At 34.5% G+C, this 14562-nt stretch overlaps 1 protein-coding gene across 2 annotated transcripts in view; it reads left to right on the top strand.

Moving 5' to 3' along the window:
• The window catches only part of LOC136775675 (leucine-rich repeat-containing protein 24-like), a 178154-nt gene that overhangs the window by 123436 nt on the left and 40156 nt on the right, over positions 1–14562 (top strand). For both annotated transcript variants that reach the window (XM_066730653.1, XM_066730652.1), the window contains one exon: positions 7504–7560. The gene's annotated coding sequence lies outside the window, so the exon portion shown is untranslated. The remainder of the gene's footprint in view (positions 1–7503; positions 7561–14562) is intronic.

The following is a 14562-nucleotide window of genomic DNA, read 5'->3' as shown; positions in this document are numbered from 1 at the left end:
AGCAGCCCTCTTCGTTTTGGTAATAGCAGTAAAGCCTTTTAGAAAATTTAAAACTACCCTTCGAAGAAAAATACACTTAACTTATAATCAAGAAGCTGGATTGTGCAGAATATTGAATAGGCTTTGAAAGGTACTTAATATCTGTTTAATAATACAGAATAAAGAGCTTACACCAAAATTTCCATATATTACGATTTTATTGCGTTATACTAACATATTATTTTTGTATTAGCAATCAAATCATTACGGTATTCAATTATTTTGCAGCAGTAATTTCAGTGTACTTAGTAAATATTATAGATACATTGAAACGTTCAAGTTATAATTATTGTGTTTTAGAATTTTAAAATATATGTCAATAAAAAGTTTTAATTCATTGTTTAAATGGCTATTATATTCTGTTTCAAGCTTCATCTCCTTCATTATTTCGGAAAAACCTGATTAGCCTACTAAATAAACGAGAAATTATGTTCCTGCAGCTCAATGCAATATTAACTTTCGATATAACTTTGCTTTAAATTAAAAACAAAATTGGAGGCAGAAAGAAACGATTAAATCTTCATAGCATATTATACAAAAATAGACGAGGAAGTCAGATCAGGAAGGGATTCTTTTTTCTTGTTAAATATGATACGTGTTAATTAAAAATTTTAATGCACATTCCAGATGCAAGAAAATAGCCGAAACTTAACATATTTTATTCTGCCCATTTCCTATTAGCCTAGCTATTAGCTCCCCCCCCCCCCTTGCTTTTTATCTATGACCTCATTGGCCAGCTAAAATTAGTAATTTTTCCTCACGGTTCGATGGGGACATTTTCCGTTTAGGTAATCGATATTCCACGTTTTAATCAGCCCCAGAATTTTTGTCCGTCGTAAAAGCTGATGTTTGAACTTTAAATTTTATTATTGAGTATAATAATTCCGTACTATGACGCGGTTGACTGGAAGATTTTATATTTCCATGGCCACGTAGTAAAGCTGGCGACCTTAATGCAATTTATGTGTTTCTGTATCATGTGGATGGGAAGCATTATGCAAGGACCAATGAGAAACCTTATGGAGGCTTCTAGATACCAGAATTATGCGGTGCGAAAAGTTATCGTGGGATTTCAAGTAAATCGAAAAAAGGAGATGAAAATAATGGATTATCCAATTCGTCCATTTTACTAAGTATTGGCGTATGAACAATATTACTATTTAGACGAAAGTCTTCCCATGAGATAAAATAGTGGATGCCTGTGTGTATAAATTTAAAATATTTTTATCTTCCTTTCACATTTGTCAGACACATGATTCATCAATATTATAATCGTCCAAGGAAACTAGTAATTTTTGTAAACTTTATTAAAGGATGTAAAACAAGGCAATAAATGCAACAGTGCAAATCAGTAAATATTTTAACCTTATTCTACATCGGAATGAGGTATAAGTTTAATGCACTGTACTTTACAAATGAAATAAAGTTAAAATACAAATAAAGATTAAATACATTTGCTATCGTCAAGAATATTTCAGAGTTGAATGTTCAACGTTAAATCTGTTAATCGTCAGAAAAGTTTAAGCTTAATACTACATTATAATGAGCAAACTAAATACAGATAAATTTTACACATATATTTGTTATAGTCAAGAATAGTTCACAGCTGAACACTCGACGATAAATCTTTTAAAACGAAAGCTGTGATGAAAACTACGAAGCACATTTGATTATTTATTTTAGGAATCTTTGTTTATCGCTCCCCGCTTAGTATTTATCGAGCACTGCATTCTCGAAATATTTTATAACGGAGCAATTTTTCTCTTTGGAGAAAAACGCCTGCCTTTGGGGTGAACGAGAGACGCGTAGCAGGAACAATAAAAAAAACTAAAAGCTTTTATCGTCAATTTGGCTAGAAAATAGTATATTTCACATGGAAGGTTTCTAAATTGTCGCCTACCATAGTGCATGATAGTATTCCAACAACGATCGAGTTTTCCCCCGCGATTAGCAGTATTTCAGTATCGGATGATCGAAAGGGGGATGGATCGGTGGTCGGTTGTTGCGACGCAGCGACTTGGGTAGGTGAATAAAATGCCGCGCGCGCGTGAGGCGTCTCGACAGTTTTAATTAATGAAGTTCTGCCAGCACAGAAACACGTGGAGTAAGCCACGTAGAATAACTCATGCGTGTACACGCGATAGAGAGTCGATCTCTCCCATTTCCATCCCACTTTGGTATTACGCCCCTTCCATTTTTCCCTTTAGATCGAAGCTCGGTCACCGATAGCGAGGTTCCTGCCCACCACCTGCATCCTCCACTTGCAAAGAAAAAAGGACGAGCAACCCTTTTGTTTTTTCCGAGTTCACACGATTTCCGGAACCCTCCCTTTCGCGTCCCGAACGCTTCCACCCATTCCCAATCTCCCAACCACTCTCATCCCCTGCACCATCTCCGCCGTCCTTTGTCTTTTTTATCCCGCTCAGTCTGATCGGCTCCTGTCTCTTTATAATTGACAATCGAATCTCCATCCATCGAATTGCACAGACCTCGTTGCTCCACTTTCCAACGACAATCCTTTTTCTGCCTACTCTCCTTTCTATCATTCAGCACACATAGAGTGATTTTCAAATGGTCTTACTTTTCATTTTTCTCCCCCACGGTTTTTACTTTGATTTCTCTTTCATTCTTTTACTTTGTCTGTAAATTCTGACATAATTTGAATAAATATACATACTGATAATAATCAAGAGTTTGCTTATATTTCACTGATTATAACAAAGAGTAAATCATGAAAACTGCATTGTCGAATGTATTGAATACTATAAGCTTTAGAAAATTAATGAGCGAATACCTCCCTATGCTCTTTCGACAAATTATAATCGCTTTCTTATGAAATATTATAGTTCTATTATTTTGTTCATTGTTTCTCTGTTTTTTATTTTTTTTGTATATATAATTACTTCAATGGAGAAGGCTCTCTTAACTGCACCGTTATTGTACTTATTGTTATCTAGAATTCTAAAGACCTCGTCTTTTAGTTTCGAATATTTTTTTTTGGCCTTTCACTTTTTTCAAGATGGAAAGAAGGAAGTATCGCAGAAAGCCCTGTTCCTGATGGTATCATTTTATACTTATCACTAGTCGGTTTTGTTGTTTCCACGGAATTCCAATCAAGTCTCTCCAATCTCCAATGACACTACTCTTTTTTCCCAAGATAATTGACAATCGAAGTCTCGTGATTTCAGTCGATTCTCTTGCATTCGCCTTTCCACGTTCTTTTCGTTACTTTCTGCTTACAAAGAGAGACATTTCAATACCGCGAATTAAATAAACCACATAATTATTGTAGAAGCTTGATGATTATTAGTCAAATAATTAATTGTAGTTTTTTCTAAAAAATAAAAGATAAAAAATGTCCAACTAATACAGTGTGTCAGTCATTAATATAACTATTTGCTAGAAAATAAATGCACCGATATGATTTTCCATTAATGATTAAGTGTGACTCCCTTCGCACTGTCATTAATTTAATATTTTCCATCTGCGGCGTTCTCCCCAAGTTTAATCGAAGCTTTTTGCGATCCAAGTTATTTTTGCGGCAAAGCGTAGCCTGAAGATCCGATAATCGACATTTTAATCTCTGGCCAAGGAATTTTTTGCAATTTTACCGAACACCTGCTCAATTCCCTGGAAAGCCCGTTTCTATCTCTGTCGAATAAGTGAAATCAATGGACATGCGAGAAAGAGAGAGAGAGAGAGAGAGAGAGAGATAGAGAGTGTGTAAAAGAGAGAGATGTGGAATATCCCAAATTTCCAAGAGACACTATTATTATTGCATATCCCACTTCGCTCTTTGTGCAATCGTTAATAAATCGAGTGTAATGGGATTGGTAATTCGCAGCCAACTCGTTAGGGAATTGCATTGTTTCGGACGGGTATAGTTTTCATTTTCATAAATCATTTCGTTTGTCCTATAGAGGATGAATGTGGTTCACTAATAACCCGAGATGCTTTACCTATCAATCAAATTTTATTAATTACTATTCTCTCACGATCTCGAACATTCATACATATGTAACCTGCAATAGAAGCCCATTAATGTCCCTCCTAAACAAAAAGGATTCAAATTTAATTATTGTAAATGTAAAACTACATTACAGGTTGAACAAGCTTAATGAAAATATTTTTATGAGATGAAAACATTATTTAATCTTTTAAAGTACAGCTCGTTTCGTTTTCAAATCAATAATTCTTTTTTTTTTCATCGCTCAAAAAAATTATATTTTTATATGTAACGATATAAAATTATTAAAAATAAACAATGAAATATCAGAAAAAAACTTTGCTTCCCAAAAGCTTTACTATATTAAACTTTAAAATCTATAAAATAAACAAAGGAAGAGGGGCGAACATGCTTTGACTAAATCATGTATTGTTTGGATTCGTTGAAATGTACGTATGATGAGCTAAGAGTGAAGCGGGTCAACGATAAATCAGACGCGTTTAATGCCCGATCTAAATAACGGAATAAGCTGGAAATAGGTGGGGGCGGGGAGAAGGGTAGTGGTTGGAAATGTTGCTGGGGATGCTCTTTACGGCCAATTTAAAAAGTCCGAGCCAGCATTAGATGGTGCAACGTCATTGCCATAAACGCCCGATAAAACCGGCCTGGTTTTAAATCATTCTGGTCTATCATGACTTCTACTTTGAGGAGAATGGAAAAACGTCGGAAGTCGACGCAGATTTTTCGAGCGAAACTCGCTTAGCGTGCATTCCGATTAGCTATGGCTGGTAGTGCGCAAACGTGAAATTTCGCAATTCGTTTTAAGCCACGGGGAACCACCGTAGCCGCACAGGTCGCCATTTGTCTTCCCCTTTATAGTCCTTCGTGGCCAAGTCAGCTCGTTTAATTCCTAATCTGCACCTCTCGCACGAAATCATTCCCTGTCAGATTACGATGCCAACCAGGTAAATAAGTCTCATTCCGGATTACCTAGTGGAATATAAACACGACGTTGATGGAGCGAATGAATATATTTTTCCTTTCCTACACTATTCTCTCCTTTACACGCTTCACCATACTACTATATCTTGTAATATTAATTTTAATGAGAGGAATTCGTTTCTATTCGTATAAACCCTTCAAATGTTTCGTGCTACTCGCTTTTTCTACAGATTTTTGTTCATAAATTTAATTGCATTGCATACAAATATACGCTGTGAATAATGATTATTCATGTCTTCCTTTTGTATAATTTTAATTGTTTACCTAAATGTTCCCAAGTCTTCTCTTCCATCATTCCTATGCCTGAAAATAATTCCAGTCATCCAAAATATTTGTATAATGAAGAATTGGACTCTCTGCGCACTTTGTGAAAGCAATTCTGTAGTACTAAAAAAACTACAGTACAAAAAATGGAGAGAAAAAATTAACTTGCCTTATTTTTTCTATCTATACATATATATATATATATAGAGAGAGAGAGAGAGAAGGGGTGTGTACTTTAATTTGCCTCAGGTCGTGGAGGTAAAAATTCATTTATCTCCGTAACTGTAAAAGATATCAATTTTTAGCATGAGCCTTTTTGAAATTCCTTTGTATTTAGATCTAAAAAGGTGTATTATGCATAAAATAAATATCTCTTATAGTTACCGAGATAAATGAATTTTTACGTCCACATTCTGGGGCAAATTAAAGTTTTCACCCTGTATAATATAATACTTTCGGACTAAAACGAGAAAAAGAAGAATCATGGATAAGGGATTTCTAACACAATCGCAGGCAATAGTCTTAAAAAGAAAGCATCGATTCTATCGTTTCAACCAAGCATAGCTTTCATCCCTTTGGATTCGTCATGCCTATTTGACTATAACCAAATTGAATTTTATCAAGTGAAAAATATTCCTACACTTTTAGATGTAATTAACAGATAGCTTCTAATTTCTTCGCTAACAGTGTAGGGGTGACTATGCATTTATTGTCCTCATTAAAGTAGCTATCCCGCCGACAGTTTCCAGTTTTCTCAAGCTTCCAAGTTCGCCTCTACTGATTCGGGTGTAGATGAAGTGTCCAGATATCATCAAGTCATAAAATTTCTCACCTGATAACCTCGAAGGGATACCTATCAAGAGTATCCTTTGGGTACTTTTTTTCGCTCAGAATGAAAATTCATCTACAATTAAAAATCTTCATTTAAAGTGAACTCATTATTATAATTTTTTGCAAAATTTAATAACTTGATGTTTTATAATACAGTAAAATCTTTTTGCGACAACAGCATTGATATTTCATCAGTTAGGTACTAATGGTTGATCAATATTTACCAGTAGCTTTCTGAATTACAGCTAGCTTAACAAAGCTTAATCAACCAATGTTTTAATCTGTTAGTATTTTTTAAAATTTATCTCATTACCCCAGAGACTCTATATTTAACTGATCAAATTAAATAATAATCTCCAAATACTTGCTTACGATGAGTCATCGATAAACTCTCAATATTTTCTAAAAACAATTTGTTGATTAAATTAAACGGTGAATAAAGTAGAAACAAAGAATGAACAAAGTAAAAAGAAATAAGATCTGAAATGAAGTGAAAGTACGAGAAAAGAAGTAGCAGAAAATTGTTTATAGAGGGAAAGAGAAGACACAGGAATAAAAGTGAAAAAATAAAACAGGGAAGAAGAGGAGAAAGCGGTAGAAAAAGAAGGAGAAGGAATGGAAAAGAAGGAATTGGTGAAGGGAATGAAGTAGGCGGGGAGTTGGACCTCATTTGTCACGGCTTGTTGTGCATTGGCGTTTTTCAATTCGAGCATAATCTATATCCCCATGGCGCTACTCCTTTTCCGCCCGAGTGGAGTCGGCAAGAGAGAAAAATCTTCCCGACCTGGCGATACGTCGACAGCCTATCCGTATCCGGAATCGCTTGCCGTAAGCTTCCAAGTTCCAATGCGTCTTTCGAACAGCTGATTTAACGAATGCGATCTATGAATTTGTTTTTGTATTCATAGAATTTTCATAAATTTCATCCACGATTCTTTCAAAAGTACAGAAGTTAAAAGTTATTTTCAATAACACAACTGCGAGAGCTTCTGCAAATTTATGGTTTTTGTACAATTTGTAATATAAGTATTATAATATCTATCATACAGTAGCATAATAATACATATTTTTACAATAATAAGCCGTGTGTTAAATAATTCTAAATGTGCAATAGCTTGTAATTACAGTATAGAAGCTTTCTTAAATTTTTAATGACTCGTAATACTTTGTGGTTTAAAATGATATAGAATAAAGCAATCAATAGGTTATGTAAAAATAAACTAATTTTTTTATAAACTTTGTAACACATTTTTATTATGATATAAAATAATAAAATACTTTACTGATTCCATTTCTGTTGTAGTATTAACTTTTTTCTTCTATATCGTTATTTTTTATAAAATGTGTTTTAATCCTGTAAATTCGTGTTTCTTCTATCATAAATATCTCTATTATTATAATTTGCACTATTTTTGTTTCAGATTCAGTTTATACATGGAACGACCAGAGTTTTTTCTCAATGGATTTCAAAACATGTAGTACGTATGCATTATTTAAAATTTTTAACCAATAACACATATTATTTCAAAAGTTCCACTACAGTTGATAATATTTTCATTATAAAAACAATTCATTGAGTAAATCATCGAAACGAAGCACTGACAAATTTAAGTGTAAACATAAAACTCATTATGCTTTTCATTAGAATAATTAATTTTAAATCCTTAAAAAGTGACTGATAATATTTGCGTTCGGAGCATAGATTGCTTTTCTTATAAAAAAAAAAAATTGTGTGTGTGTGTATGTGTTCCCCCCTAATTGTTCAATAATTCTCAGTAGTGACATATCGCTATAAGTATGAAAAAACATGAATATTTACTCTGTTTATTTTTTCAAATCAGCCCTATCCTTTATTTATTTCATTAATTAGTATTTCGTTTAATTATTATTGCCGCGACTGTGATATTGCTCATATTCAATTAATCGAAATTTCCAAAATTATACAAATTCTGATTGTTGATATTTTTCAAGATAAGTAAGATTAAGTTGGAGTTGGAAGAAATTCAAGCCAAGCTACTTTTGTTTAAGAATATTTTGGTATCCTTGTTAATTGCTTAGAAACTTCCAACTAAAACTAAATTGCAGGTGTAATACGATTCTATTTCTGGTAAGATCGGTAACGCGAAGCGATAGAATGACCGCTGCATAATCGACTTATGGAAAAGCGGGAGTAATAGAATGAAAAAAGGAGTTGGCTGTATTTTATACGTGGCACGCGCAACGGGCAATAATAAAAAGCCGCGCATTTACGGTGGCGCGTGATGAAACTGGCCAGAAAATTGTACGTCGACGTTTATGTCCATGTCTAATTTACGAAAACACCAAAAACCGCCGTCTTCACAAGGCAAGCTAGAAGAGAAAAGAGCTAGGCGTTGTAAAACCACACAGTTACACCTATCCTGATGAAAATACTGTAAGTTATAGCTCGGTAGAAAATTGCTAAAAGAATTTCGAATTTAAGCCACGAACCTAACCATACTTTCCACTAAAAATTGACGAGATTGTTTTTCTTTTTTCAAAAATTCTCTTCTATTATTTCACTATGACTTAGTACGATTAAAACTGTAATAGTCATATAGAGATATAAAATATCTGCTATCACAATTATGAAACTAACTTATAGGATATAGACTATTTAAATAATAACCAGTACAGAAAATTCATTGGTGACATTTTCAAATGGACGATAAAATTTTCAACCAGAATCAGTTTTTCCGTTTTTAAACCTGAATTATTGAAAAGCGAATCACCAATAAAATTCATTCAATGAAATTGTAAAAATATTGGTAGCGCACGAGCAAACAAATTATTGATCACAGTGGAGGGATAAAAAGCATCAAGTTAATAAGAGAAACAGGACAATACCTAATACAATATGATACGATCGTGGTACACAAACCAAACGAGAGAATTATGAAATATAACGAAAGAGCTAAATCAGCTATCCAATAACATTATTAATAAATCTTCAAATAATAAAACTTAAACATATCAATATATAACAAAGTAATATATAGAAAACCAATAATATCATCATTAAGAAATTAAACTCCATTATATACTGTATAGCAAGCCTGTCCACCTCAATCTCAAGAAAAATATCGTACGAGTTATCTCAGCCTGTTATGCGTTCTGTAGATTAATTGTAGCTTTAAGAGAATAACATTGAAGTAATTTTCAAATAAGAAAGGGAATGAAGAATATAGTATTCGAAACAACAAGAAAGTTTTCACAACTCTCTATGGAAGAATGAATTATTATACTATAATATACAGTTTATTGAAATCTAGTCTATTTAGATGCATAAAAAGCGTTGAATACATATAGTTAAACTATACATTTACTAAAATTATAAATGGAAAGCATGATTTTATCAGTAAAACCGCGAGGGTAAAACAGAGTAAAGAGATTTGGTAGATAGTAGGCAAAGGTCGAATTAGATCAAGAATCGAGTGGGTATATCCAGGTGTAATTTAGGTTGGTAGGGAAAAGGCTCGCTCTTTTATCAGACAGGGTCGAAGGGAAGCGATGTAAAACCACGCATTTACGTCGATCCTGATGAAACTACGCTGAAAATTGCGACTCGATAGAAACATCGTACAAGGTTATAGACGAGCTGGTTACGATCGAATGAACAGAATTGAGTAGGTTCTTGCCGAGCCCCCTAGCAGCCCTATACCACCCCCATTCATCCCTTTGCCAAACTCCTCACTCCACCTAAAGCTCTAGCGGAGAAAATCGATTTTGCTGCACCCTAAAAAATTCATCGGCTAAAAAATTCAAGTGAATTATTGTTAGCTGACATTGTATCGTTATGTCTGTGTGTGCGTGCGTGTATTTGGGTGAATGTGAGAGAGAAGTTCACGAGTAGTTCAGTGGCAGATTTATGCGGCGCAAACGAGCTGGGGAAGCCACGAAAGGATTCGGCGAGACGTGCCAACGTCGCCGCATTTTCCAGGGCGCAGATCGGATTCCGAAAATCGCTGGGAAATCCCTGGGAAGGAAAGCGTCTCTACGCGAAATATCGAGACCAGTCTAGGTGCAGTCCTGCAGAGCCCCACGAGAAAACGCGCTTATTTTTCCGGACCTTAGATAAAAATTTCAAAAGCAATTTCAATATCTACATATATGCTTTTTCAATGGGTTTTATCATGGAAATGAGAAATATTAATTTTTGTTTTTAGATCGTTGAAATAGGGAAATTTCTTGGTTATCTAAATGGCCGTTATTACCTGTATATACACACTCTGTTGGATAATAATGGGCAGGCGCGTGCTTAAGATGAAATAGAATATGATGATATGATAGCCATAGTGTCACGCCTTTTGATCGATTAGATATCCCATATGCATGTATACTACGATTGTATTACAAGCGTTTCTGCTTTATGGGATGACCAGTGCAAACGCAACATGATTGAATACCGAAGGATCTTATTCAATATAAATGTAAATTAACTTCAATCGATATCTTATCTTACAATAAATTGTAATCTAATTTTCGCATTCTCAATTCAATATAATTGAATATTAACAACTATTGACAGGAAAATGCCATTCTTATTAAAATTCATTAATTTTTATGTGTCTCATTGTTGGCAGAACAGTTCATTTCTTTATTTCATAAAACAATTGCCCTTTTAATGGCAGGAACTCCATTAATTAAATAATAAAATTTCAAGAATATTTCTTATCTACATACTTTTTCTGTTTCATAGACAGATTTATGCAAAAAATTTGATGAATTATTAATGAATAAAGATTCGCGAAAAACCATTCCCGCCTGGATTTCGATCTTCATTTTGCATCACCTTTCAATTTTTGGTTTACCAAGGAATAATTCCATTATTGAAAGTCGTAAATAGAATTATAATTGCAAGGAGGCAATTAAACTTGGCCGCTGACGAAGCTCCCATTAGCAAAGAAAGAGAAAAAATAGATGAAAAAGGATAAGAGAAGGAGGTGTATGGTTACGGGAGAAAAATCTATTAACCGGAGGAATTGGGTTGACTAGTTTTTCAGGTACGGTCGCCATTTAATGCGATAGTACTGCTGACTATGCCTTTAAAATGCCATGTAAATTTTTTGCCAGTCCCAAAAGGACTTCTCGTTTTTACGTAGAAAATTTTCAGCTTATCTCTCGAGAATGCATGTATACAACTACGAGAATTACAAGAGTGAACAAATAATTTTTCAGATTTTTTTGTATACTACAATTCTTATTCTGAAAGAAAGATCGACACATATGAACTTTTAACAAAATTAAACTGTAAAAAGGGTCAAATTGAATAAGTGGTCGAAAAAGTTTTATAATTAGGTAAATAGAATCTTAATTGCACAAAAAGTAAGTACTTTACGTCAAAAATTCTTAAGTCGCTCAACAATTTCCTCATGTTCTAATTATAAAAAATTGTATTTTTTTAATTTTACTCGTGCATTATCGAAAATAGATAAATCGTTAAAATACTGAACAACTTCCTATTTTTGTAAGTAGTACAAAATTTGCAAAGTAGTTAAAATCATTTATTTTGAAGCTTTAGGAATGACTGGAGTGTAATTTAGAACCATATCCAAGTAATTTTAAGCCGAGAAATAGTTTCTCATTTGCGTGATTAGCTGTCGATGCAAAATGGCGTGTAGCCTTTTCGGAGTTTCCTTCCAGGAAGGTTTCCCCTTTTGTCCGGCAAGTTGCTGGCTTATCCCCGTACGATCCGCGCGAGAATCCGGTTTTATCGCAAGACCCCGACGTCATCTTGACGATAATTAGCGAAGTTTAATTGACTTTCGCCTGTCAACTCACTCTCCTTTCTCTCTCTCTCTCTCTCTCTCTCTCTCTCTCTCTCTCTCTCTCTCTCTCTCTCATTGCTCCATTGCTCCACTACTCTCCTGACTCATTGGGCCCACCTAAGAAACTCGTAGGAAAACCCTGATGCACTACGTGCTCGGTTAATGTATACGGGAATCTCCTGGAACGCGCAGACTGAAAATCTTCAAAGAGACTCCGATAGGAAGGATGGAACAATGAGTTTATAAAGAGTTTTTATTTTAGCGTCTTAAGTAGAAAAACGAGATGAGAAAGGTATGAAGTGCATGCATTTATAAAGACAATGTCCCAGCTCGAAATTCCTTTGACCCAACTTTATACATCTTTAAATACCTGTTTATCATTCAAAATATGCTTTCAATCTCTTTTGCCCTCGCACCCACTCTTTTCTCTGGCTTCTTACCTTCTTAGCTTCAGAATACGTCATGGTGCATCTGGACTTTTAAAAAATATATTCATAGCAAAGGTCCGATAACCCAGAAAAAACTATTTTATTGTAAATTTTCAACAGTAATTTTCATTAGACAAGTTGTTCAAATTGTATATTGTAAATAGATAATAACAATACCCTCCAAGTTTTGAATAAATAACTTTATTATTAATCGTTAAAATATTCCATTTATAAATATTAAACAAAGTTGACGCAGTTACTGTTTCTAGGAAGCTAGCAATAATCAGTGAAATTATCAATGTCCTTTCCAGTTTGGAAAGGACCGTTGAACCTATACGTAGTTTGCTGAACATATTGTACCGCTTATTTAGTATCCAATAGGAATTAATATCAATCATTGTACCTTGTGTATCATCCTAAACCCAGTTAAGTTTCGATAGTATCATCGGAAATATATCGTGTTTGATGGAGCTTGGCTGTTACATCCAACGAACTGGACCCTTCGACTGTCTAATCTCCTAAATTTATAGTCACATCACAATACCTATATTATTAATACATATAATGAATTCTAGATATAAACAACATTCATATTTTACAAAATTCTTACACTTCCCTGTCCTATATAACAGCCAAACAATAAAAATTAAATATTAACTACGTTTTCATATTAAAATAACTGATGATTTCAATTTGTTTAATAACACAACGGTCGTCAAACCTTGCCACTTAATTATTAATAGAGTTCAATGGATCATTATGAAATATCGATAATACACCTGTCTCACCCAACCTTGGCACTTACTGTTGAATAATTATTTATAAACGTGACATTAAATCTCCATAAAAAAACGAATGAAATACCTTACCTGAATGTAGCACTTAAGAAGTGGCAATTATTAATATACGACGATGAATTTTTAATTAACAGTTGCATATGCAGCTATTTAAATACGAATAGCAAATATAAAAGTAATAGCAAGGAAAAGGTCATCAATGGATTTTAGAAATGAATAATGCTCAAATTCTATTGGTCGGAACAGAAAACTGTTTTTCTACTCATGCAAGTAAAGTAGGGAAGATGCTGGAAAAAGTTGCATTGTTCCAACACAAAAGTAATTTGCGAGTGAAGTATTAGAGGCTTGGCAAGAAATAAACGCACGCTGCAACGGTACTTAGCGATGCCACGCACAGAGATGGATTTTTCGCTTGGCCAGTTCGGAAAGTTTTTAATCCATGCGAGGCAACGCTTGAGAGTCAAGCTTCACGCCATGCCGGAGACGTGCCTGTGTTACGATAGAGATCGTCCCGAAGTTAGCAAAGTTTAATCGCTTAGTGGTCAGCCGTAATTAAGTGGCGCTCAATTAGCCAGCGAGTGGTTACTCGGAAGGACAGAAATGAGTGAGTGAGGAGGAAGCAGAAAAAGACTACCCGACCAAAATTATAGGGAAGTCCAGGTGGGGTCCTGTAGTGGCTATGGAAAAGAATGGACAAAGTAACTGAGAAAAGGAGACGAAGTAAGGAATAAACGATGCAGACGGCACGGTAAAAAGATAAGGATAATTGAAGATAAGGGAAAATTATGAGAGGCAGGACCACCGCAGAAATAAAAAGAAAAGTAAAAGAGAGGAATTCGATGATCGAATGGAAAGAGCGGTTGAGATAAAGAAGAATGGGAGAAATGACAAAAAAATGGAAAAAATTGAAGTAAAGTAAAGTGGATGTAGAGTTGGAGAGATAAGAAGAAAAAAGAAGGATGATTGGTCAAAGGAAGAAGTTCAACTTTGGAAAAGTCAAGACAAGGAAAAGGATGAAGATGAAAAGCAGGAGTGAACGAGAGAGAAGAAGAAGGAAGAGTTGTGACAGAAAAGGAGTAAGAATGTGAATCGAGGAATGAAATAGAAAGGGGAGGGGGGAGGAAAATGATAGAGAAGATCAGAGAAGCAGGTGGAATGTGGGAAAAGTTTAGACAGAGAGGGATATAAGGGTAGAAATGCACTAGGATTCAGCTAGGAAAAAGGGGAGGGGTAAATATATAGAAGGAGAGAAGGGGCTAGAGGGAGGGGGGGGGGGGGATCAAATAAAAAACCTAGGAGATGGAAAGTGGGATATGGGGGTCAGGTCCAAGTGACGGAGATAACATTATCAGAAATTCGTTGAGAAACTCTACAAATTTTAACTAAACGCAGAAATATCGTGAAACTTTTGAACGCGAGGTCAAAAACAATTTATCTCGCCATCTCTAACCGAGAGGTTCAACAAGCTT

Source organism: Prorops nasuta, unplaced genomic scaffold, assembly GCF_024137725.1.
Source record: "Prorops nasuta isolate Cenicafe-Biocafe unplaced genomic scaffold, Cenicafe_Pnas_1.2 PNAS00008, whole genome shotgun sequence".
Classification (NCBI taxonomy): Eukaryota; Metazoa; Arthropoda; class Insecta; order Hymenoptera; family Bethylidae; genus Prorops; species Prorops nasuta.
This window is presented reverse-complemented; position numbering and strand designations above follow the sequence as displayed.